The 27,373-nt window shown below is 35.5% G+C and overlaps 1 protein-coding gene and 1 pseudogene across 1 annotated transcript in view; one reads left to right on the plus strand and one right to left on the minus strand.

The window, feature by feature from the left end:
* The window catches only part of LOC149743885 (T-box transcription factor T pseudogene), a 70,665-nt pseudogene that overhangs the window by 23,350 nt on the left and 19,942 nt on the right, over positions 1 to 27,373 (plus strand).
* The window catches only part of LOC149743886 (uncharacterized), a 151,347-nt gene continuing 137,955 nt past the window's right edge, over positions 13,982 to 27,373 (minus strand). Inside the window, exon 6 of the mRNA XM_089906089.1 lies at positions 13,982 to 19,152. The gene's annotated coding sequence lies outside the window, so the exon portion shown is untranslated. The remainder of the gene's footprint in view (positions 19,153 to 27,373) is intronic.

The raw sequence follows: 27,373 nt of genomic DNA on the forward strand, positions 1-27,373 counted from the left end.
CTTAGTTTGATATTTGAAAAACTTATTTGTTTACTTATTTATGACCACTACTCATGGAATTCTGCTCCATAACCAGTGAATTCTAGTTCCTCAGGCCTGATTCAGGGTAACATGTAGACTTTAAAATATGACCAATACTATCCTGATGATATTTTGACATCCTTGACTCTCTAGTAGAATCAGTAGATTTTTAGCAACATTTATTATTTGTTCAGAGATTTAGAGTTCATTCATTTGCATCATCTGTCTTATCACAGTGCCTGAGTGAAGAATGATGGTGATGGTTTCTATAAATACACATTCTCAGTTGAAGGAAACATTTTTCTAATCCTTTCCTATGGTCATTAAAAATATTTTGAAAGTAAATATTAAATATTTTCAATACCAGTTAAAATTAAAGTATTATATCTCTGTGTATCTATTAATATTGTAATTGCATCGTAGTAAGCTGAAATATGTCTCCCCCCAAAATATTCACAACCTAATCCCTGGAACCTATGAATGTTACCTTATATTGCAAAAAAACAGGGGTATTTGCAGATGTGATTAAATTGAGATCTTAAGACAGAAAATTATGTTGGATTATCCTAAATGCCATCACATGTATCCCTATAAAAGGGACTCAGATTTTACACAGATGGGGGAGAAGGCAACGTGAAGATGGAGCAGAGAGATACTTAAAGACACTGGAATGATGGGGCCACATTTGACGGGATGCCTGCAGCCACCAGAAACTGGAAAAGTCAAGGAAAAAATTCTCCTAAGAGCCTCTGGGGGGGCCATGGCCCTGCCGCCACTATGACTCAGATTAAGTAATACTGACAGAACTGTGAGAGAATAAATGGAACACATTTTGCTTGTTTTAAGCCAAGTATCTGCTGAATTGTTACAGAAACTTTTTATGACTTGGAAAAATTATTCTTATGTTATCTTCTTGATTGAGGGCTTAGCTAATTTATTTCTTGGTTTTTAGTTAATTCTTGAAACATCAATGTCTTTCTGAGAACTATTTTTATCATATTATATATTCATCAGCCCATAGTCCATATGGTTGCCATTTAAGCACATTTAGTGAGATTTTTCTTAGTGCCCATATTCTATGTCTGTAAAACATTATCGATGTTTGAATAGATTGAATGTTATTCATATCGTAGACACATATATTATAGGTTAATATATAGAGGGGTATGGATAGATACTTTATAATATCAAGTAAAACAAGTTTTATTATGATATAATCCCTTCTTTGTTTTTTCCTCTTAGTTTTTTGCTTGCTTTGCTATATTTGAACAAAACTGTTTCCTATTGACTTATTACTTACACATGTCATGCAGTTTGTAATGACTTCCTGTGAATTTAAAATATACATTGTTATATCTTTAATTAGTAGACCTTTAGTTAACCAGTTTCTACCTATAGGTGATATGTTGTTTCACCTGTCATATAAGGTCTTTAAAACTGGCCTTAAAATGCCCTAAGGCCAACATTGTCACTGTTTTTTTAGCTAAAGACTTTTCTCTTGTGGTGGAAATAAAGGGGAAGCATCAGGATGCATATACTTGTCCCACCCACATGGCTGTGTTCCCCTCTCCAATCTGCATCACTAATAAGCATTTCTAGTTGATCTTTCAGACCTTTACTGTGAGAGACCAATGGATTTAATGAAGAAAGAGTCCTCCAGGACATGCAGACTCCCCCAGTTTCTTCAGTGCAGGGTTGTTTCACATGGCATTCCCAGCCTGCAATTAACCTTCCTCAAATGTCTGTCCTTCTAACTAAATTCTTCTTACCAGCTTCCTGCTGTGTCTACCAATTTTGTTTACTTTTGTGTTGTTTTAAGAACTTGTTTTATCTGTATGTAACAGTACTATTGTAACAGTGAAGAGCTAAATTGGACTGCAGGTTAGATCTGTTTCTTTGAATTTAACCTTTGCTTTTCATTGCTTTTATTATTATATCATACATAATGGCCTGCCTCAAGGAACACTGCCCCTCTGCCTGAATGTTAAACTAAACTGCCTTGGTTCAGCTCACAGGGAGCCGATCTGACCCTGCCCACTTGTGAATGGCTGCAGTTAAGAAGAAATTAACACATCTCCTCCTATTTTGCAAGATAAATGGCCTTGTTTACTTTACTTCTTCACCTTCTCTCCCTCTCTGTTCTGTAAAAGAAACTGGCATCCAGACCCCGATAAGATGTTTTTTTGGGAACCCTTGCCTCACCACTTGCTGTCCCGATTTATTGGCCTGTCGTGCGGCGAGCAGAGTGAGCTTGGACTCGGTAACACTATTGCATTATTTGGAACATTAGTTACCTCTTAGATGTCATTTTCTAAGAAAGACAGCATCACATCTGACTCTAACAAATTGTAAATTCTTAAGTATGTCTTAACTGCTAGAATTTTCTATTTCTTATTCCACTTTTTAGAGTATTTCCCTCATTCACATGTGTGTTATATTGTGCAAGTTTTACACACTTGTGATGTTTCTCTGTTCTTGTTTATCATAATTTTTACTGATATAAAGCAAACCCCTTGATTTTTAAAGCATTTTTACCGTAAATTCTATTTTGACTGAGATTTACATTGAAAATCTTGTTTTAATCTTGCTTAAAGTTTCCAGGTCTATAAATTGAGATACTTTTAAATGTCTTAAATTTTGGTTTTGATTTGTCTACTATAAATAATATAGTGATAGAATTTTAAGTAGTCAGTCTAGGAAAATTTGTCTTTTAATGCAAGCTTTCTATCAATTCACAATTATTATGATCCATAATATACTTCCTCTTATATCTGGTTTTCATTGAAATTCTTTTGCTTTTTCCCTTGTTTCTGCATTTTCTTGTATTCCAATTTAAAAACTTTTCTAGAAATAGTTTGTATTTTATATTTGTGGTTCTTATTTTTCTCTAACACTTAAAAATGTCTATCCTCTCTTTATAAATGGTACATGTGAAACCGAGCAGGGCCCTTTTGAGGCTCCCGGGCACGGAGGTCTCTTTTTTGTCCCCTGTTTCTTGTCGGCGAGATTCCAGCCTCCTTGACCTTCCCTGAGTTCCAAAGGGCAGATTCAAACAGTTGCTAATCAAGGAAGGAGGAGGCAAAAAACCACTTGAGGCAAGATTAAAGGGAGCAGAGAAGCTCATCTAGATTAGGAGACCCGCCACTGAGACCCTGCACACACCCTAATCTTGTCAGCAACCCCACCCTTGGGAAGCATTGTTATAAAACTCCTTATCAAATCCTCCTGGGTGGGGACACACAGTTTTTTGAGGCAGAAGCCCCCTGTGTCCCCCTTTGCCTGGCAAAGTTATAAAGCTATCCTCTTCTATCTCATCCAAAGCTCTGTCTCCGAGGTTCGATTCGGCACTGGTGTACAGAGAAGCTGAGCTTTCGACATCACAGGTAACTGAAATGACCGTATCTAAATGTAAAACAACTTTAACTGCAGCATAAACAACTATGTATATATCCCTGGTAAAACAAACAAATAACAAAAATATCACTATGCATAACTTCTTCTATAACATAGCAATACATTTTGCATGGAATTTCTTGATCCTTCTCCCCTCCCTACCTCTAAACCCAAGGGTTGGTCCTACCATCTAAAATATCTCTTCTTGTTTATAAGTTTTTATATATACAAACAAAAACAGCAAACAACATGAACGTTCTTAAATGGTAAAAATGCTGAATAAATGATAGTACATATAAATACAGAAATATTACCGTTTTTATATGTGACTTGTATGTCCGTCCTCACATGATATCTTGATTGATGTTTAAGTGGGAAATGCGGGTTTCAGAGTACTGTGCATAGTTTGCTTCCGTTCTTTATAGAAGTAAACAGCAAACACATCTACATATGTGTTTGTGTGTATGTATGTTTTCGTATGGGTGCATGGTATTGAAGCCGAATCCAGCCTCTGTACCCTGACACCGAATTGAATCTCAGAGACAGAGTTTTGGGTGAAGTAGAAAAGAATAGCTTTATTACTTTGCCAGGCAAAGGGGGACACAGCGGTATAATGTCCTCAAAACTGTGTGTCCAAAAAGGGAGGGGGGGTTGTGAAGAGTCTTATAGTCAAGGGGGCAGGGTTGCTGATAAGGATCGGGCTGTGCATTCCTTCAATCCAAATATCATCTGGCGTCAGGTGGTGATGGGCAAACTGTTACCTTCTCTGGAATGAAGAGTGCTTCGTCAAGTAGTTAACATCTTCCATTTGGTGAGGGTTTTAGTTCTGCAGAAGAGCTCAAAGGTATTGTTATGAATATCCTTTGCGGGGGTGGGGTGGGGGTGGGGGGGGACCAGGACCCTGCCCTCAAGGCTGTACTATTGTTTCTAGACTGCTCCTCCCTTGTCTCTGCATCCCCCACCCCCTCTCCTGATTAGCAACTGTTTGAACCTGGCCTTTGGAACTCAGAGAAGGGGATACAGAAAGGCTTTTGTGCCCAGGAGCCCCATAGGGTCCTGCTGGGTTTCAGTATCTTTTTAAATTCATGAGGAAAGATGTAATAAGTTATATATATATATATAAAAAAAAACTCATTGCTTGAAGGAGCTAGAAAATGTTTTATTTCTGTGATTGCATTGAACTTGTATTATTTTGCAATACAAATATTTAGTACTTAAATTGCATTACATTCCAAAGTAGTGTTGTCAAAAAGTATTTATGTTTTAGTCAGTTTTCTCCAGAAAAACAGAGCCTGCAGCAGATATAAAGATATGCAGAGAGAATTTTTTTATGAAGGTGACGTGATTATGGAGGCTGAGAAGTTCCGCGATCTGCAGTTGGCTTGCTGGAGGCCCAGAACACTGGTGACGTAGTTCCTCTTCAAACCTAAAGGCTAAGTGGAGGGGAGCCAATGGCGTAGGTCCCAGTCTGAGTCTGAAGGCCTGAGAACCGAAATCATTGATATCTAAGGGCAGAAGAGGGACCTCCTGGCTCCAACAGAGAGTAAATTCACCCTTCCTCTGCCTTCTTGTTCTATTCAGGCCCTCAGTGGATTGCGTGATGCCCCCCTCCATTGGTGAGGGCCATCTTCTTGACTCAGTCTACTGATTCAGATGCTAATCTCTTCCAGAAACACCCTCACAGACATACCCAGAAATAATGTTTCACAAGGTATCTGGGCATCCCTCAGCCCAGTCAAGCAAGTTGACACATAAAATTATCTATCACAATTTAGCATAAGCTGTGTTTTGCTATTTACATATATATGTACATACATATATAGTTTTTTTATATATAAATTTATTATCAGTTTTACTGACCTTATCTATGTGATTTTCTTTTTCTGAAAAAAAATGTATGTACTTTATTTTTTAATTTTTATATTTCTTCAATATATTTGTTTTTTTATACTTGCATAATTAGTTACAGAGTTGTTTTTGCAATATCTTTTTTTTGACCACACTTGCACACGTCGCTATATTGTTTTGGAGAATGGGCTCATCTCTCAATACATGTTTTATTACCTCATCAGATAATAAAGAAAATGTGACTGTTTTAAAGTGTAAATATTCCTTTTCCCTAGGAGTTTGTAGCAATTTATTATTATTTTGTTTGTTCATTAATTTTGTCTGAATGTTTCAGATGAAAGCACCATCAATCTTAACAGGGTTTTTGGGGTTTTTAATTCAGTGATACGTTGTACTATTTATTTATCTAAATACCTTTTGCTCTTATATTCTCTCTATCCCTTAGTAGGATATATGTTACTGAGGTTGCATACGCATTTATTTTAAATTCCTAAGCTCCCTTAAAGAAAAGTTTCATATTTTGCAGGAATGCTACCTTCTCAAACATTACTAAGCATATTTATTAAGTTATTTGTGTTTATTTTTCCATTAATTTCTTTCCTTAATAGATAGTTCTTTCATTAGCTCCAGCCAGTGTTCCTCTTCTATGTTCCCCTCAGATATTTGGTCATTATGGATTTTTCTGTGTAAATTTATAACAGTAGTTAGCATTGATCAATAGTAGTTGTTTAAGTGGCTTCTTTTTATTCACTCAGCACAACACTAAATATTTTTCTTTTCCAAACAGCAGATGCACTTTTACTTTATGTGATTTCTAGCTGTGGTTGTAATTATGAACTTGAGTCTGGTCTGGTTTTTCTGTTGAACAGGAAGAAATAGCCTTTTCTATGGTGATGACCAGAAGTTTTCCTCAGCACACCTCTCAGCTTCTCCTTCCAGCTTCAACACTCTGGGAACCTGCCATACTTGATCTCTTTGGAGAGGTATTCTGGGACAAATCCTCTAGATACAGCAAATGTTAAGAGGTAACTGGCACAGAATTAACAGCTTTCATACTTGGCTACAAGACAGTCTTCTCTAGTTTCCCATATATTTCTTGACCTGATGCATTTAAGGACGTTTGAAATCACATTATTTTGAAGTGTCTTAATTTTGCTTATATTGGGTTGTGGAAGTTTCAGATTAGGTTTATCCTCTCAAGGCAATCTGATCTTATTGGCTCTGTATCCTTCAGAAATAACTGAATAATTGATTCTTACTAGGGACTTCTCTTGGTTTTTCAGGACCTCCAAGTCTTTAACTGTTTATTTACTATATTTTGTGATTTCTATAATCTCAATGGGATTTTTGAAGGAAGAAGAGATTAAAACATGGCCTTAGTCAGCCATTTTGAAACCCCAAGTCTCTCTTTTTTTTTAGGTAATATTATCACAGTGAGGGAACAGAAAAAACAGTTAACAATCAGAGTTTAATACAGAGTACGGTTCTATGAGTTATACATGGACATATAAACAGCAGTTGAAATCTAATCCCTATTAGAAGGAAATGCACATTCTTAAATGTGATTATTTTAACTTCATTATGATTAATTTTAATAAAATTACATACAGTTTTCTGGAATCCAGTTTATCATTAATTAAAATGAAAGGTATGATTAATACATCCACATTAAAAGTGTTTTTAAAAATTAAGCAAGAAAAAAATACACTAATAAAGTAAATGTGAATTTTATTAGTAAATAAGGAAAGTTAATTGGTTTGAAATAATTAGAAATAGACATATCCTAGATTTAGATTGGGTGTAGAATAGAAATTCCACAGAGAATGTAACTTTAATTCAAAAGGTAATACAGTGAGTTTTACAAATCATAACTTGAGTGTGGGTGGAAAATCACCTCAGTTTCTTTTTTTGTTTTTGTTCTTTTTTTGCGGTACACGGGCCTCTCACTGTTGTGGCCTCTCCCGTTGTGGAGCACAGGCTCTGGACGTGCAGGCTCAGCGGCCATGGCTCACGGGCCCAGCAGCTCCGCGGCATGTGGGATCTTCCCGGACCGGGGCACGAACCTGTGTCCCCTGCATTGGCAGGCGGGCTCTCAACCACTGCGCCACCAGGGAAGCCCTCGGATCCTTTTTAAAGTGTGCATTCCTGGTCCTCATTTCCAAATATCCTAATGAGATTCACAAGAAACTAAATTCCTAACAAGAATCCCCAGGTAATTCTAATGAGAGACACTGTTCCAAGAGAGTATGTACTCATTTTACCACTCAATAAAAGAGCTCAACAGAAATAGTTAATCAGATTTGATAATGCTGCAGCAATGCTAACTATGAGAGTAATAGTAATAATAACAATTACAAGAGCAAACAAATTAATAGCTTTATAGGTGTCAGTCTGCTATGAACTTTCTTTTAATGGTTTCCACTAATCCTTATAAAAACCTGAGTTCCTACAAATTAAGTTTATACTTCTGATAAAGAATTTAGTCTAAGAAAAGAGAAGCTATTTGTCTATGTCCTGTAAGTAGCAAGCATCAGCACTCTCTGACAGCAGAGACTTCTCCCATAATCCTCCCTGCTAGACACTTCTATTTAAAATCATAATTTTAATAGTGCAAGTTGAAAACAACATATATTTATATAATTACTATGTACCATGTTAATGTATCACATGACTAATAGAAAGACACCTTTCTGATGTTGATTCTTCCCATACAAGAACAAGGTATTTACTTCCATTAGTCATATCTTTTTTGAAGACTCTCCATAATGCTTCACTATTTTATCTATTGAATTTCTAAAATGTATTGAATGAGTTATTTCTAAATATGTAAATTTTTGTTCTATTGCAACAGAGTTTTTTTTTTTCTTTCTATGATGTTTCTTATCAATTTTTATTAGGAGAAGTAATTTTGGTATATGATTAGATCACCAATTTAACACATTGCTTATTTTAATTTTTTGTTACATTACTAAAATTTTCTAGGTAATGTATCTGTAAATTGTTAAAATTTTATACCACTTATGCCTCTCATATAATCATATGATAATTGAAAAAATGTATATTAATCAAGAGCTGTGTCAAGCACTGCATTGAGTGTTGGAGTGAAAAAAACAAAAAGCAAAACCTTGCTTCATTAAACTTACAATTTACTGGTAATCTCAGGCATTTGCCAAATAATCATACAGAAATATAATTCCAAATTGGATAGGTTCCATTAAGAAAATACAGAAAGATTTTTTTTCAATAAATTTATTATTTTATTTATTTATTTTTGGCTGCATTGGGTATTCGTTGCTGCACACAGGCTTTCTCTAGTTGCACGCAGGCTTTCTGTAGTTGTGGCGAGCGGGGACTACTCTTTGTTGCGGTGCGAGGGCTTCTCATTGCAGTGGCTTCTCTTGTTGTGGAGCACAGGCTCTAGGAACACGGGCTTCAGTAGTTGTGGCTTGCGGGCTCTAGAACGCAGGCTCAGTAGTTGTGGTCCACAGGTTTATTTGCTCCGCATGTGGGATCTTCCCGAACCAGGGCTCAAACCCGTGTCCCCTGTATTGGCAGGCAGACTCTTAACCACTGCGCCACCAGGGAAGCCCAAGAAAATACAGAAAGCTTTTAATGTATGCCACGGGGCATGTGATTAGCAGTTCAGATTTTAGAGAAATGCTGCAGTTAACGAGAAGTGTTACGGAATATTGTTTTACATGGGTGGCACTATTTGAAAGCTCCAGGCATGAGGGAAAACAGGGCACAGTGGAGAGCCTAAGGCCTGGTGACTGAGGCAGAGACCACAAAGGGGAATGAGATAGGAGAGTGTATTATCTACTGCTGTGTAAGAAATTACCTAATTTTAATGGTTTCTAACAATAAAAATGTATTTTCTAACAGTTTTTGGGAGTCAGGGATCAGAGTGTGACTTAGTTAAGTGCCTTTGTCTAACATCAATACTGAAATTATAGTCCATAGGCCACCTGGGGCTCTGGTCACACCTATAGACTCAAAGTGAGGAGGGATAAATCCAGTTACAAGTCCATTCATGTGGTTGTTGGCAAGTCTCTGTCCCTCGACACATGAGCCTCCTACAGGGCTGCTCGACAAGGTGGCCTAACATGGTGATCAAATCCAAGAAAGCATGAGAGAAAGCAGCCAAGATGGAAGCCAGTCTTTTTACAGCCTAATCTTGGAAATGACAAGTCACCCCTTCTGCTATTCTATGTTACAAAGGACTCCATAAGTCCAGCCTCCACCACCCACAGCCCCTCCCTCCGCGACCCACACCACCACACACACACATGCACACTCCATCCTTCCGATCTTCTCCATCTCACTGTCTATGTTCCCAGGGTGACCATAAGCTGTGGCTGAACCATAAAAATCTTCACGCACGCACAAGCTGACAGTGCTTTGCAAAACGCCCATACTGTGCCCCTCTTACTCCCTGTCTGACGACTTCTTTGAGCCGTTACAGGACCTCTTTTGGCACATTCCTTTGCACAACCTGAAAGTATGTGGGAGTTAATGTCCCAAGGGATAAACTTTGAACAGTAGGATTCAGTAATTTGTGGGTAAATTCAGTCCTATTTATCCCTTCCAATAGAAGGACCCAAAATGAAGCTAGTATGGATTTTTGAGAGTAATCATGGTACTCTGCAATTTGTCTTACTTAGTGGTAGGCAGTTCAATAATCTATACTTGTATCATCTCTCCCTTCCTCCTTGCCACTTTGTCTTTCACTTCTGCTCCCTAGAAATGAACATAACTCCTCTGCCTCAGGCTCAGCTTTCTGGGAAGACTAAGCTACCAGTGTGTACTTAGAATGCTAATCTTCAAGGTGGAATTTCGGAACTGAATTTTACCCTCAACTGAAAGCAATAAGAACACCATGTAACAGCACAATCACTAAAGATTTTATGTGTCATTTGGATGAGATATAGGTGGAAGGTGAAGAGTTCAGATTTATAATGGCTAAGGCACTTGAGCAGTATGACAGCAAAAAATAATTATAAGAACTGTGAAGTGGGTTGGCTTTTTATAAACTGCTAACCATAAGAATGTACTGTAAACCGTTGTTATTTTTAACCCAAATTTTAGTATAAAAATATGTGACCTTCAAAAATTAGAAGTTTGCATTCCTATATCCCTTACCTAGAGTTTCCAGGTTTCATTATTTGCTATATATCCTTTATCTCTCACCCTCGGTCTACCTAAACATACACTCACAACAATACACATTTTGATTACATATTTATCAATTATTTAAAACTAAGTTTCTGATACTTCACACAAATATTTTAGCTTGTATTTCATTTTTTTTGAGATATTTTATCTAATTGTAATGTAATTATCACATCCAGAAAATTTAAGCCTGATATACAAAATGTTCTTTAATATTTATGTCATGTGTTCAATATAACAATTTTCTCCAAATATGCCACTGAATATTTTTCTAGTTGTTTTTATTTCTTAGTTCTGATCCAAGATCTAATAAAAGATCACATATTGAATTTTCTGGTCATCTAGAACAACCCATATTCCTTTTATTTTTATAACGACGTTTTCACAGTTGTGACTGAGAATTTTCTTCACTTACTTCCAAATACCAGGAATGAACTTGACTAAGGGCTCCAAATCCACCACTCTGAAATCCAACTCTGTGATAACACTGAGGTCACAGGCTATCTACCGGACTCCTCTTAGAGCCGATGTTGCCAGTAACAATGTCCCTTTATTTTCCATTCTTGATATTGAAATTTTTCATTCTTATAGGAAGCTCTTCTCCCTTTTTTCTTGGTCACTGTAACTAGAAGTTTGTCGATTTTATTGAACTTTTCAAAGAATATGCTTTTATTTGCATTGATTTTTTTAAATTTTTCTATTTTCAATTTCATTAATTTCTTCTCCATTCTTTATTACTTCTTTCTACTTGCTTTGGGTTTAGTTTTCTCTATTTTTCTTTAAAAATTTCTTAAGATGGGGCTTCCCTGGTGGCGCAGTGGTTGAGAGTCTGCCTGCCGATGCAGGGGACACGGGTTCGTGCCCCGGTCCGGGAAGATCCCACATGCCGCGGAGCGGCTGGGCCCGTGAACCATGGCCACTGAGCCTGCGCGTCCAGAGCCTGTGCTCCGCAACGCGAGAGGCCACAACAGTGAGAGGCCCGCGTAACACACACACACACACAAAAAATTTCTTAAGATGAAAAATTAAATTATTGATCTGAGTCATTTCTTCTTTCCTAATATAAGTATTCAATACTATAAATGACCCTGAAAGCACTGCTATAGCTGTATCCCTCATATTTTGATGTGTTGTATTTTTATCTGTATTTCATACAGACTATTTTTTCATTGGTTTTAGACTTCCCCTTTAACCCTGGGTTATTTAGAAATGGGATGTTTAATATCTAAAGATTTGAGAATTTTTTAGATTTATTCCTGTTTGATTTATAGCTAAATTCTATTATGCTATTAAAATGTAGCTATGATTTCTACTCTTTTAAATTGTTTGAGATATTTTTATTGGCTTATTATATGGTCTATCTTGTTGAATATTCATATGTCTTTGAAAATAATGTGTATTCTACTGTTGGGTGAATTGTTCTATAAATGTCAATTAGGACTATTTGGTTGATAGTGTTCAAATCTTCTATACTCTTACTGTCTTTCTGCCTATTTGTTCTATCAGTTACTGGGAAAGGATTTTTGATGTCTCAATTATAATTTTAGAACTGCCAACTTGTTTTACTAACTTCCATTTTTGTCTCATTTATTTTGATGCTCTGTTATCAGTAATATATATATATATTTATGGTCATTATGTCTTATTGGAGAATTGACCCTTAATGATGATATACTGTCCCATTTTATTCTGGATAGTATTCCTTGTTCCGAAGATGGCTTTTTCTGATATTAACATAGCTATTCAAGGTTTTGGGGGATATTTTCATGGCATATCTTTCTCCATCTTTTTACTTTTAACTTATCTTTATCAGTATATATTAACTGCATTTCTAATAGACACAGTAGAATTGGATCTTGCTGTCTGATCCAATCTGACAATTGCATTCTTAAGAAAGTTATATTTAAGCCATTCATAAGTAACGTGATTATGGATATCATTGGATAAAAACTTTACTAAATTGCTAGCTGTTTTGTATTTATTTAATTTATTATATACTCTTGCTTTGCCTTCTTTTGCATTAAATAAACATTATATAGTATATCATTTTACCTCCACTATTGACTTATTACTTATACATCTCTTATAAGGTTTGTAGTAATTTCCTGCTAATTTAAAATATACATTGTTATATTTTTAATGAATATACCTTTAATTAATCAGGTTGTACCCTCAAATGATTGTTTCACCTATCATATAAGCTCGTTAAAACTGGCCTTAATATACCCTAAGGCCAGTAGTGTCACTGTTCTTTCTGATTAAAGCTTTTGTCTTGTGGTGGAAATAAGGAGGAAGCATCAGGATGCATATACTTGTCCCACCCACATGACTGTGTTCCCCTCTCCAGTCTGTATCACCATAGGCACTTCTTAGTAGATTTTTCAGACCCTTTGCTGTGAGAGGCCAATGGGGTTCATGAAAGAGTCCTTCAGGGCATGCAGACTCCTCCAGTTTCTTCAGTGCAGTGTTGTTTCACATGGCATTGCCAGCCTGCAATCATCCTTCTTCAAGTGTCTGCTCTTCTAGCATCCTACCAATTCTGTTTTGTTTTGTGTTGTTTTAAGAACGTGTTTTTTTCTGTATATAGCAGTACTATTGTATTATTTGGAACATTAGTCTTCTCTTAGATGTCACTTTCTAAGAAAGACAACTTCACATCTGACTCTGACAAACTGTAAATTCTTAAGTATGTATTTATTACCTGCTTGAATTGTCACATAATAGTAAATGTTACACTGAAAATATTTTATGATGACAGACCTTTGGAATAAAATACCCTTGGAATATTGTAAACAAAGTTTTAACATATTAAACAGGGAACTTTTTAAACAGAAGTACTTAGTAAGTTTCTCACAACTTGACATAACCTTAAATACATACCTTACTTAGAATGATTGCTTCTATCATAGAACAGTCCTATGCTGAGATCTATTCCATTATTGAAATAGCTGAAAATCAATGTGTTATTGGGAGATATATAGCCAGGTGTATATTCACATTGTCAGTATGCTTTATAATAAATGCTCAAGGACTTAAAATTATTATAGCTAAGTGATTTGCCCTTGACATTCAGGGATTACTGTTATGTATTTTGACTCTTGCATTTTATATAATAGTAAGTTCATTTGGCTCAGAGCCCTAAATGTTTCCAAATGACTACAATTTTTTCAATGCCAGCAGTTTGGAAAATAATTGCTTTGAATCTCATTTTTTTTTTATTACCCATCATCTACACTATGCCACCCAGACAAGAGAACAGTGAAGTAAAAAAACATTGTTGATTATTTTGTTACATTACAAAGTCTTCCCATTAACGTATATTGATATGGAGTTTTTTTAAGTGCAAGGACTAAGATCACTGAAAGTACAAAATAACATGCCTTAAATTTTGTTGTTTCTGGTAGATAGGCTCTGCTATAGAAATGCTGATTTGAAGGATAGTCACAAAAAGTCACAAAGCCAGATATGTAAATTTTACATGGATTAGAATATATTAGCTCAAATTTAACTTAATCCTAATTTTAGAAAAGCTACAGAACTTAACAGATAGTCAAGTTAAAAGCTTATTTATTATAATTTGTGATAAGACAAAAGATCATATATTCATACCATTCCACACTTCACAATATATAGGGCATGGAATTTCTAACACTCTTGATATCTTTGGCTTAATCCCATAAAGTTAACATTAAAAACTTCAATAGTTTTTGAGAAAGATTAACAATTTAAACAAATATTACATATGGTTTAGGATTTACTAAATGAAAATTGAAATTCCATTCTGAAATTTAGTGATTATTGATTTCTTCAATCCACATAAAATTAATTTCAGGACACCAAGGCACAGTTCAGTCAGATGAGCACAAATTTCCTTATTTTCTCTGTTCAATGTTAGACAAGAAATATTCAAATATAAACCATGCTATCTTCTGTCTGATGATAGTGTGTCAGATACAATGGTGTTCATCAACCCAGTCTATTCAGCCCCACTGTTTTCCTAGTCTTCTTTCATCTAAGGAAAGCAATGTAGCATGGTTCCAACAATTAGATGGAAACAAGTCACTGAGTTGAGCTTTTGGGAATGTTTTGAAGAATGGTGAGGCTCCATAGGCAGGCAGTTATGCTTTTGCCCTTAGGCACTTTATGTTTTTTCCACCCTTTCTTCTTCTTTATGCTTGGAATAATGGCAGGTTGTTAGAAGATTATCAACCATACTATGAATGGGAGAATGGAATCCACATGCTAAAAATGGCGAAGCAGGAAGATAGAATGTACCTGGGCCTTCAATGGCATTGGTCAGAAGCTGCATGTTTAAGAAAAACTTATAACAGCAACAAAACAACTAAGAGAGAAGAGGAGGATGAGAGAGAATGAGAGAGAGAGAGAGAGACTTAGAATGAAGAATGTTCTTTTATGTTTTTCTCCCTTGTTTGTACTCTTTCTTTGAAAAAGAAAACCATCATAGGATAAAGTGCTAAAAAAATGCTCAATATTTACTTAGTTAACTTATTCAATATGCTTTCCAGAAGGAAAAAAAAAATCATTACATGAAGTGGTTGACAGAACTGTAAAAATATCTCCCCAAGATTTTTTGTTTCCTAGCTGTTCAGTAAAGCACTGATACAGATACTGCTGAGAAGAGTCTTTCACATGGAATTAAGGTTACTAATCAGTTGCTTTCTATTAGGAAGGTTATCCTGGATTACCTGAGTGGACCTAATGTAATCATATGAGCCCTTAAAAGCTAAAGAGGAAGACAGAATCATCAGTCAAAGAGATGAAGCTTGAGTGACTTGAGGCATGAAAGGGACTTGACCCACTCTTGTTGGTTTGAAGATGGAGGAATGGGGCCAGGAGCCAAGGAAGGCTAGCAGCCTCTAGAAGCTGAGAAAGATCCCTGATGTCTAGCCAACCGGCAATACCAGCAAGAAAACAGGGACCTTAGCCCTACAACCACAAGGAAGTGAATCCTGCCAATCACTCACACAAGCCAGGATGTGGATTCTGCCTTAAAGCATCAAGAAAGGAACACAGCCATGTAGACACCTTGATTTTAGCCTTCTGAGACCCAAGGAAGCTAGACTTCAGACTGTGAAGGCACTGTGAGATAATGCCTGTGTTAAGTCTCTGAATTTGTGGCAATTTGTTATGGCAACATTATGAAACTAATAATCATAGTAATACAAGAGAACCTGTTTAGAACATTTGCAAAAAGTGTCTTGACATATTAACCTTTCAAAAATTACTTTCATCAAATTATAAGGCACAGATCAGAGATCAAAACCCTGAAAAATTACTACTAAGAACTCAGTGTTTTAGTGGAGGCAGGGAAGTAAGGATCATGAGATGCAATCAGGGTAGATAGTGTGTGGCTCTGTGGATGGTCCTTTGTGATTGAGCTTCCAATTGGAAGTTTGAAAAATAAATGCCAAAAAACTACACTACTTCAGAGTTTTCACTAGTGTCAGTTTCTAAAAAATCTTACATGAATTACTATAATTTCAACAAAACATTGATTTTACTAACATTTTATATTGTTGTAACTCTAAGATTTGAACAATAATGTTTACTGTGAAATATAGGAAATTTATAATTATGTGTTTTTAAATTTTTTGCATGTAAAAAGTAGGTTGATTGAGACTATGCAATCCCATCTATTCACTCTTTTTGTGATTATACTGAAGTGCCATTCTCTTCAGAAAAGAAAAAAATATAGAGAGCTCAACTGAAATGAAAGGATTATAGTAATATGAATTACTCATTCATGTTAGTGATATATTCAATCAATCCAAAATATTAATTGAATAACCATTATATCCAATGATTTTTATACATAAATTTACCTACATTGCCACAACACAATGCATATTTTGAATGCATTTAAATTATTTTACACACGTACACAAAATAAGACTGCTGATGATTAAATTTCACCTCGAAGTATCTTATTAGGTGATTAAATAGTAGGTGGCACAGAGTACAGTGAATAGTACCAACTATTATTTCATCACTCACTTATAATAAGAAAACATTGAATAGAGAGTCAGCGTTGTATTTATCTGAGTTTCCCAAGCAAACAACAAAATACCTAATACGTAGGAAAATAAAAATGCTGTTGGAGTGAACTGTATGTTAATAGTTACACTATTTAAGCAAGAACATGACCAAGGATAAATGTATAACTGAATAGCTATGTTCTGTCATTTTGATAAAAAATTTCAAAATAACACTAAAAAATCAAGTTTTATTCTCAATTATTTGCTATCTTTCATTCTCTAAACAAATATTACATGAGTACTTGCCATGTAGCAAGTATCCAAGACATTTAGGGAATGGAAACGAGCAAAGAGAGTCTCTGGCTTTAAGAATTTCCTGGACATGTTAGAATGTTTGCCACATGCAATACCTGAAGATGTTTATTAGAGCTTTATTCGGCATGCAGCAAAGGGCAGAGGAGAAAGTGTTTAACTCAAGGTAAGTTGTTTATCTGCTGGGGGAAAATCAGTGAAATAGCTGAGAAAAACTGTCATGTGATATTATGGTTTAGTTATTCTGAAATGGGAAATAAAAGAATATTTTATACAGAAATATTAAATTATTTTATGGTGTGCAAATTAAATTCTTTGCATTGAGGTTTTTTAAAATGGCAATGTTAATCATGAACTTAAGAAAAAATATAGGTGAAAAAAGAGAAATGAGTTATATTTTTCAGGATTGGGCTGAGGGGAATATATTCCAGGCAGTGGCAACGGAAGATGCAACTTGCAGGGCTGTGAAAACTCATGGAACTTTTGAATGATGACAGGGAATTCAGAGCCAGAGCAGAGAGGTCTTGTAGGCAGACAGGGATGAGTCTGAGAAGCAAGCAGGAGTAAGATCAAAAAAGTTCTCAAATATATTGCCAACAATTATTTGACTTCAAGCTAGGCTCTGGGAACTCAATGACAGATGTGAATTGCAGAGGAATGACCATATTTCCATTTCAGAACAATCACACTGGCAACAATGTGGAGAGTCAGAAGGGAGGCCAGAATGTGAGCACTCAAATGAAGAAAAAATGAGCATGAGCCCAATGCCAGCAGAAATAGGGTGGAGGAGAGGGCTTCAAGATAGGTTTAGGACGTAGAGTCTGTAAGACTTTCTGATTGATCTGAAATGAAGGGGAGGAACTGCCAAAGGAAGATTCAAGGACCACCCCAATTTACTGGTTAGCAAAACTTAACTTATCACACATACTTGTGATAACTATAAACTGAGATTTAAAAAAATCTTATTTATACTTGAATTTCAGAGTTAACCTAAACATTTCCTAATAAAACTTGCCTATAATTATGATTCCTTCTATTTTTTTCCTAATACTCAAAAGCAGTGATTTTACATTTCATGTAATCATGGTATAAGTGGCATGAGAAATACTAATTGCAGAATATTTACTTCAATAAGCCTTTTTCTCATGTGTTTGAATATTTCAAAACATAGTTTGTGACATTAAAGAAAAAATAAAAAAGATATAGTTAATTCTAAAAGGCACCATGAAATGCAAAAGTGCAACCTATACTTAAAAAAACATTAAAACATTGAGTATTTGTCCACATACATTGCCCATTGATTTGCAGCAGCAGTAATTCATGTAAAAGCTATCATGTAATATACATGAGGCTGCTTTTCTACAACCTTGCAGAAAGGATACTTGGAAGTATCCTTTTGTACCAAAACTGGAATCATTTTTCTGATGATACGGTAAAGTAAGGTGAAGCTTTACATTTCATGAGTAGTCAGTAAATGTAGGTGGGTGAAATCATTTATTCCTTTCAAACAGATCACAAAATGTGTTATTCTTGATGATTTCCAACAATATTATAAGTCCTTGAAGTAGCACATGTATTTGCAGAAAAAAATAATATACACATAAGCAAAGCAGGGTGAAAGAAATAAAAATTTACCCATGATCCCAATAGCGATTATATATATATTTGAAAGAGAGAGAGAGAGGATGCTAGCTAACTGACTAGGTAATCAGACTCCCTAAGCAAAGTCTACCATTACAGGGATTCTAGGAATCTAGGGGTGGGCAGGAATATAGTGATTCTAGTACGTCATAGTGCTTAGTCACTGGGAAAGCAGTCTGGCAAGAACACATTGGCCAATCTTGGGGCAGCTGGAGGCTGTCAACCAGCTATCCTTCCTGCAGAAGTCTTCCTTGAATAGAGATGTAAGCAAGACACCTCCCATCCATCCCTTGCTTCATACAGATTCTCTTCTCTGTGCATGAGGTTTGGAAAACAGCTCCTTCATCATTTTCTTTTTAAGCTTTGTATATGCATTTTTCTTTTGAACCAGAATCACTTTTTTAATTAATTTTTTTTTAATTTTTGGCCGTGTCCAGTCTTTGTTGCTGTGTGCAGGCTTTCTCTAGATGCGGCGAGTGGGGGCTGCTCTTCATTGTGATGAGCGGGCTTCTCATTGCAGTGGCTTCTCTTGTTGTGGAGCACAGACTCTAGGCACACGGACTTCAGTAGTTGAGGCATGAGGGCTCAGTAGCTGTCGCTCACGGGCTCTAGAGTGCAGGCTCAGTAGTTGTGGCACACGGGCTTAGTTGCTCCGCGGCACGTGGGATCTTTCCGGACCAGGGCTCAAACCCGTTTACCCTGCATTGGCTGGCAGATTCTTAACCACTGTGCCACCAGGGAAGTCCCTCCTCCGTAGTTCTTGTCCGTGTTTCTGAGGAGAAACTTATGAGAAGTTAGTGAGAAGAGGTACAGACACCATTGCTGCAGGTAGGTTCAGGGTACCATTAATACTCATCCTCTCCCTCCTCAAACACCTATACTAATTTCCTCCTACCCTTAATTATTACCACAGGATTTGGTAGCTTACCTGGCTTTATGACCCAGGATTAGCTATATAATTTTCTGTGTTCAGTGCAAAATGAAATGTAGGCCTCCTTGTTCAAAAATTACTAAGAATTTCAAAACAGTGACAGCAGAGCAATAGACCAAGCATGAGGTTCTTTTAAGTATGGGGCCCTTCATTTGACCTGTGGGACTGCCCAGGTCAAATGCCCATGAATCTGGCCCTGTTGTGGCCCAAACTTAAATTTCTAAAGGGACTGAGACCTTGGTAATCACCCCTCTGTCTGGCTGGGGTTGCTGCATCCAGCCACTCACAGGTACAACTGGGTAAGTTCCAAATTTCATAATGAGAATGCATAATCATTACTGAACTGAGCATGAGGAATTGGATTAATATCAAGATTTTAGGTGTGGAAATGGTAAATAGGAGCTTAGAATTCACTAAATTATAAAACTGAAGAATGTTTCAATGTTTATGCCAGTTGAATGGTATTCTTTTAACAATGTTACTTTGTTTTCATATGTGATGGGAACCTCCTAATTCTTGAAAAGACCTGTGACTTCTGAAAAAAATAAACAATATCTTGAAGTTTTGTGACTTCACACCTACTTTATAAACTAATTGAGCTGAAGATTGGTGTTTAAAATTCTTGTGTTCTCGAGTGGACAGCTTGTGAAAAAAATTGAGGAAAAAATAATACTTACTGGAAAATAAGAAATTATTTGGTAAAGTATAAAAATATTCTATTGGAGAAGTGAATATGGCCTGTGCATTACTTATTAATAATAATAAATATTTACAAAGCACCTTCTAGGCACTAGGAAAAGTTCTAATTGCTTTACATTTTTTTAATTATATGATAAATGCCCCCATTTTATGGATAAGGAAACAGAATAAGTAAATATAGGTAAAAATTTAAGAGTTACAGTCTTAATCAGTTTTTAAAATTAATTACAAATTAATAAAATTCATGTTCTGGTATAAATTAAATTGTGTTTTGAATCATTTACTTTTTAAAATTTTGTTTTAATTTTACTCAAAGAGAAAAAATATACTCCTGAGTTTGATTAGAGAGAAAAGTGGTCACATTTCAGGAACTAGGTAATATACGATCTTTATATACAATGCCAGCACCCAGGAAGAGACTGTCTATCATAAGTTGTTTTTTCTCAAAATAACAGCTTTATGGAAATATAGTTTACTTACCATACACTTTACCACTTTAAAGTGTGCAATGTTTAGCATTAGTGCTTAAGTGTTCATTGTTTGGTATATTCACAGAGTTCTGCAAGCATCGCCACTATCTCATTTTGGAATATTTGCATCACCCCAGGAAGAAATCCTTTAGCAAGCTCTCCCCTGTCCTTCCTCTTCTTAACTCCTATTAAACTCATAAGTTTTTCAAAATTGAAAAAAGTCACATTGAATCTTAACGTGAGGCCCCATTTTTTGTTTGTTTGTTTGTTTTTAAGCTGTGAGAGACTTATTTATTTGAAGTTGATGATAATTTTGTTTTTAAGAGATTTACAATGCCAAATTACTGAGTGTTTGATAGTAATGTTAATTTAAATGTGTTACACTAGATATAACAAAATTCAGATTTTTCCTTATGTAGTATGTTTAAGATGGGTTGCTTGTATATTTTAACCCCTTAACATGACTCTGCATTGAATTTCTATGGTAACCGCATTTCTGCAAAAGCATAAAAACATTCAGAGGCTGTGCCCTCTCTCTCCTTTTCCTGTTGCCTTTCAGATCAGGAGAACATGTCTCTCCAGAAGTCACTGGAATGCCCTACATACATTTATTATTATTGCTATTTCCATCCCCCAAATTAATATCAAAACTACCATGATAGATTTGTAAAGAAACCATTTAGGACTACTCATGAGAAAGAAAATTATCTTGGATAATGACAGAAAAGAAAAAAAAATACAGTTAGAAGATAGGAAGTCAAATTCAAACTGTTTGGCCTAATCCTGAATGTATCATTTTCATTATATAGTCAACTTCTGCTGTGACTTTATGGCTTAATGATATGATTATGCCCAGTTGATGATGAGTAGCTCTGGTCATAGGATCACCCGAAATCCTAGTCATGTTTAAATAGAACATAGTGGTATGTGAGAAGCTCTTACTCAAACTAAGAGTAATTTACTGTCACAGCAACCAAGACTTTGTCCCCCAACTTCAATTAGGCTATGATGTTTTATCATAATATTTCATTCCTCTCAGATTTCCTATCTTTGGTTATAGGACCAGATGGTTTCACTGGTGAATTCTACCAGATATTATAAGAAGTCATACCATTCCCTCTCAAACTTCTCCAAAACATAGATGAGGAAAGAACACTTTGAAATTCATCTTACAAGGCCATCATTACCTGATACCAAAGCCAGACAAGGATATACAAAAAAATTAAATTACAGGTCAATATATGTGATGAACATAAATGCAAAATTACCCAATAAAATATTAGTAAATCAAATTCAACAGTACATTAAAAGGATCATACACCATGATGAAGTGGGCTTTGCTTCTGGGATGCAAGGATGGGTCAACACTTGCAAATTAATCAATGTGATTCACCACATTACAAAATAAAGGATAAAATCCTGTGATTATCTTAATAGATGCAGAAAAAGCATTTGACAAATTCAACATCTTTTCCTAATAAAAAACTCTTAACAAAGTGGATATAGAAGAAATTTATCTCAACATAATAAAGGCCCTATATAACAAGCCCACAGCTAACATCACAATCAGTGATGAAAAGCCGAAAGCTATTGCTCTAAGATCAGGAACATGACAAGAATGCCTGTTCTCACTATTATTTAACACAGTACTGGCAGTCCTAGTCAGAGCAATTAGTCAAGAAAAAGAAATAAAAAGCATTCAAATCAGAAAATAATAATTTAAATTGTCTCTGCTTGCAGATGATATGATATAATATTTATAATAGACTTCACCAAAAGACTGTTATAACTAATAAACAGTTTCAGTAAAGTTGCAAGATAACAAAATCAATATACAAAGGTCAGTTGTGTTTCTATACACTAATAATACCTATCAGAAAGAGAAATTAAGAAAACGATCTCATTTACAATTGCATTAAAAAGAATAAAATACTTGGTAATAAGTTTGTTCAAGGAGGTGAAGGATTTGTACACTCAAGAATTGTTCCAGATTGAATGTTGAGCATCTTTTCATGTACCTGTTGGCCACTTGGGTGTCTTCTTAGGAAAATGTCTACTTAGTTCTTCTACCCATTTTTTAGTTGGATTATTTTGTATTGAGTTGTATGAGTTCCTTATATATTTTGGACATTAACCCTTTACTCTGTATATGGTTTGCAAAAATTTTCTCCCATTCTGTAGGTAGCCTTTTCATTTTGTTGATTGTTTCTTTAGCTGTGAAGAAGCTTTTTAGTTTGATATAGTCCCACTTGTTGATTTCTGCTTTTGTTGCTTGTGTTTTTGGTGTCAAATCCAAAAAATCATTGCCAAGATCAATGTTAAGGAGCTTTCCCTACATGTTTTCTTCCAGACGTTTTATAGTCAGGTCATATGTTGAAGTGTTTAATCCATTTTGAGTTAATTTTTATGAGGAGTATAAGATAGAGGTACAATTTCATTTTTCTCCATGTGGTTATCCAGTTTTCCAGACACCATTTGTCGAAGAGAGTATTCTTTTCCCAGCAAAATAAGGTATCAAAGAGGTATCAGCACTTCTGTCATTATTGCAACTTTACTCAGAATAACCAAGATATGAAAAAACTGAAGTGTCCATCAATGGATGAATAAATAAGATGTAAAATATATATGTATGTATATATATATATTTATATTATAATTAATATTATAATATATATATATAATTCAGCCATGAAAAAAAATGAAATTCTGCCATTTACAACAACATGGATGGACCCTGATTTATTATGCTAAATGAGCTAAGTCAGACAGAGGAAGATTAAATGCTGTATGATATTACTTATTTGTGGATTCTAACAAAGATAAACTTGTAAAAACAGAGAGTAGAATAGTGATTACCAGGGGCTGAAGGTTGGGGGATTGGGGAGATGTTATTTAAGGATACAAACTTAAAACTAGTAGATAAATAAATCCTGAAGTTCTAATGTAGAGCATAGTAATTATAGTCACCAATACTGTATTATGAACTTCAAATTTACCAAGAGACTAGATCTTCATTCTTCTCATCACAAAGAAAGAAGTGATAATTATATGACACATTAAAAGTATTAGGTAACACTATGGTGGTAATCATATTGCAATATATAAATGCATCAAATCAACACATTGTACACCTTAAAATTACACAGTGTTATATGTCAATAGTATCTCAATTTAAAAAAGAAAAAAAAGTAATTGGTTGAATAATTTAGTTATCAGAATTGATGTATGTGTAACTTTACCACCTCAACGTGAAGCTCTGATTTCTGTCTAGTCTAAGCTTCAGAATTCAGTTTTACAATTGTAAATTAGAAATGAGGATTCTGAAAAGTCCTACACATAAATCCATGTAGATACATATAGCATGTGCACACACACATACACATCATACTTTGTATATTTATTTTGAATAGAAAATGGAATAAGCAGGTGAGTAGTTTCAAAGTTGAAGATTTATTCATTTTTGGAAATTTTAAGGTAATTTTAGTCAGTTTGATATAAATATCAATATACTATATGTTGGCTGCCATTGGTCTAAAAATCTACCAGATCTTCCAGCTCCATGCTACTAATAATATCTAGTACTGTTGTGAGCTGAACTGTGTCCCCCCAAAAGATATATTGAAGTCCTGAACCCAGGCACCTGTGAATGTGACCTTATTTGGAAACGGGGTCTCTGCGATTTAACCAACTTAAGGTAAGGTCATATTGGACTGAGGTGGGCCCTAAGTCCAATGACTAGTGTCCTTATAAGGAGAAAGAGACACAGAGAGGTAGACACGCAGGGTAAAGGGCCATATGATGGTGGAGACAGAGGTTGGAGGGATGAAACTTCGAGTCAAGGCATGCCAAGTATTTGCCAATGATCATCAGAAGTTAGGGAGATGCAATGAAGGATTCTTCCCAAGAGTCTCCAGAGGGAGCCTGGCACTGCTGACACATCAATTCCAGACTTCTAGCCACCAGAACTGTGAGAAAATAAATTTCTGTTGCTTTAAGTCATATACTTGTAGTATTTTGCTATAGCAGCGCTAGGATATTAATACACATACTATATACAGTAGTAGATAGTAGATTGGCCAGTGATATTCCAACTGGGTAAACATTTCTTTGACATGTTCTTACACAGATGGGCATTCACCATACCTTAATGACTTGCAATTTATAATTTTGTTTATGTGACAGACCCATGATATTAACTTTGGAACAACAACAACAAACAAAAAGTACTGGGTGAAAGAACAGTATTGTTTCTCCTGAGAGACAATTAGAAACTGGTTTCAGACAGGCTGGAAGTAGAGAATGCAAATTTTCTGTTAAAAATCAGTGGAATAAAAGCATTTTATTTCAATCTCATCTTTTCGACCCCTGTCAAATGCCTAAAAGAACAAAAGAATAGTAGAAAATTCAAGATTTAATATAATAGAAAAAAAACCCTTCAATATACAAATAGAATTATACTAGCGAAAAAATGTGAAATATTAACCTAAACAAGAGTGCATGATATTTATTTTCACAAACTTCCTCAGTCTCCAAGATATTTGTACATTTCCAAAAAAAAAAATTAAGTATCTTATTCTGCATAATCTCTACAAAATGACAGTTAAGACATCAAGAGTTATAGGAAGGCTCTGGGTACTGTGGAATATATCCTGTTGGGACGCAGATATTTGCGACAGAAAAGCAGATACCTGGCAAATAAAAAACAAATAAATAAAACCATCTGTACACTTTCTTTCCTAGCCTGAAAGTTACTTCACTGAGAGCTGAATAGAGGAGAGAAGGAAAAGCATTGCCATAGACTAAATGTTAGTGCCCCCATTCATATGTTAAAACTTAATTTACAGTGGGATGTCATTTGAAGGTGGGGCCTTTGGTTGGTGATCAGGTCATAAGGGCAGATCCCTCATGAATGAATGACACCAAACCTGCTGGCACCTGATCTTGAATTTCCCAGCCTCCAGAAGTGTGAGAAATAAGTTTCTGTTGTTTATAAGTCACCCAGTCTACGGTAATTTGTTATAGCAGCCTGAATGGGCTAAGACAGGAATAGAGGAGGCAATCCATGATTTTATAAGTTGAGGGGTGCTCTGGATACTCTAGCTTTCAACATGATGGGCTCTCAATATTACACTTTCCTTTCTGCACTTTCTTCTGTACTTTTGAGGGATAAACATGCAAGCCACATATTTCAGACAACCTAGCTTTCTGGTTTCTGCCAATTGGAGGCACTAGATGGAATTTAGAAGGAAGAAAGAAGAAACAGAATATTACTTTGCTATTTCAGTTTCTTTCAGCACCTAGGGGCTGTGACAGTAGCAGGACCATAATGACAAAAGAAGGCATCTTGCTCATGGTCTTCTTGGCATGGAACCTCCATTCTAGGAGAAGAGCATGCAGGGGTGGAGGCAAAGAAAGGCAGACCAGCTCTACAATATACAAAAATTTATTGAATTAAATGCTCGTGAAATGGGTGAATTTTATAATATTTAACCTATATTTTATAAAGCCGTTTTTTTAAAGGTGATTTTAGGCAGCAGTGAATGTCAGCAACTTTGAGAGTAATTTAGCAGCAATGGTAGAGTTTTTGCTTAATAGCAAAATACATTTCTAACAGTAGCAGACACAGACAGAGAGCTTACCCCTCATACTGTCAGCAGCTCTGGGGCGAAAATGGTCACATGAGCTGTAGCCTAAGGCAGTGACAGTTTCTTGATCTATGAAGAACAACCCTCCTCTTCCCTTAACACCTTTAGCCATTCCATCACTCTAGTCACCCGTGATCAGCTATAAATTTCCCCATCCTTAAATACTGAATGGTTTTCACATCTGCCAAATGTACGCTGAATACCAAAGAAGATTTTTCTGTCACCCAAGCAATTTGTTGAGGAAAAGTTTGGAGTCAACACCTCTGAATCCACGCCCCAGATAGTCCCAGTTACCATAGTTGTCAACATCTCTGGCAAGCAGCAAAAATAATTCAAAGGTGGATCATACTTAGAAAGGAAATGATATGTGCTCTATGCACAAAACATTTTTCTTTAAATCAGTAAACGGTCATTTCTGATAAAAAGATGGTTACAGTAAAACAAAGGAATGAAAGAAATGCTTCTCATTATTCTCACAGAATGTATAGATAATACCATCTTTATAAGTAATAAGTGAAATTTGAACAATGAGAAAAAAGTATTCCAAAGAGACTTTATAGGATGTCCAAAGAATATAGAATTGAGTTGCAAAATGTCACAATATGACAAAAAATGAAAAGCCAGTGTAGAGAATAATGCCCGTTATAGGTGGAAAAAGTTAGATGTTTATAAGTAGTTATGAGGGTGACTCCGAGAGAAAGAAAGAGCGGGAGGGAGGGAGGTGGAGCAGGGAGAGAGAAAGGGGAATGTAAACATGATCACAGAAGGAACGCTAGACTTTAAAAAGGTATATCTAACATGCATTATTGATATTTTTAAGAAGAACTAAGCAAATGAAAATATAGAAAGAGTCTAAAGTATAATTTTTTCAACATTTTTCTGAAATAAAAACAAGTTGAATGTGTAGACTGAAGGGGCTCATAGATTTCCAAGAAATAATGAAACCTAACATTCATACCTACCATTCCAAATCAAAGCATATTCTGGTAAGGATGTTAAAATTCAGGTACAAAGAAAGAATCCTAGGAGTAGGAGGGGAAAAAATCACGCCCCCTACTAGTGTGAAATATCAAGATGGATTCGACATCTTCACAGTAATATTCATGCAAGGAGACAGTTTGATCAGTATCTAAAATATACTAAGAGGAAGAATATGTGATGCAAGAATTTTATAATCAGCCAGGTAATCCTTTGATTTTAAAGAAAACTTTTGAGTAAAAAGGAAAAGGGTGCACGAAGTTATGCCAT

Source organism: Delphinapterus leucas, unplaced genomic scaffold, assembly GCF_059928025.1.
Source record: "Delphinapterus leucas isolate spDelLeu-1000000601 "Yukka" unplaced genomic scaffold, BTC_Dleu_Yukka2 spDelLeu_asBTCV2_sq61, whole genome shotgun sequence".
NCBI lineage: Eukaryota > Metazoa > Chordata > Mammalia > Artiodactyla > Monodontidae > Delphinapterus > Delphinapterus leucas.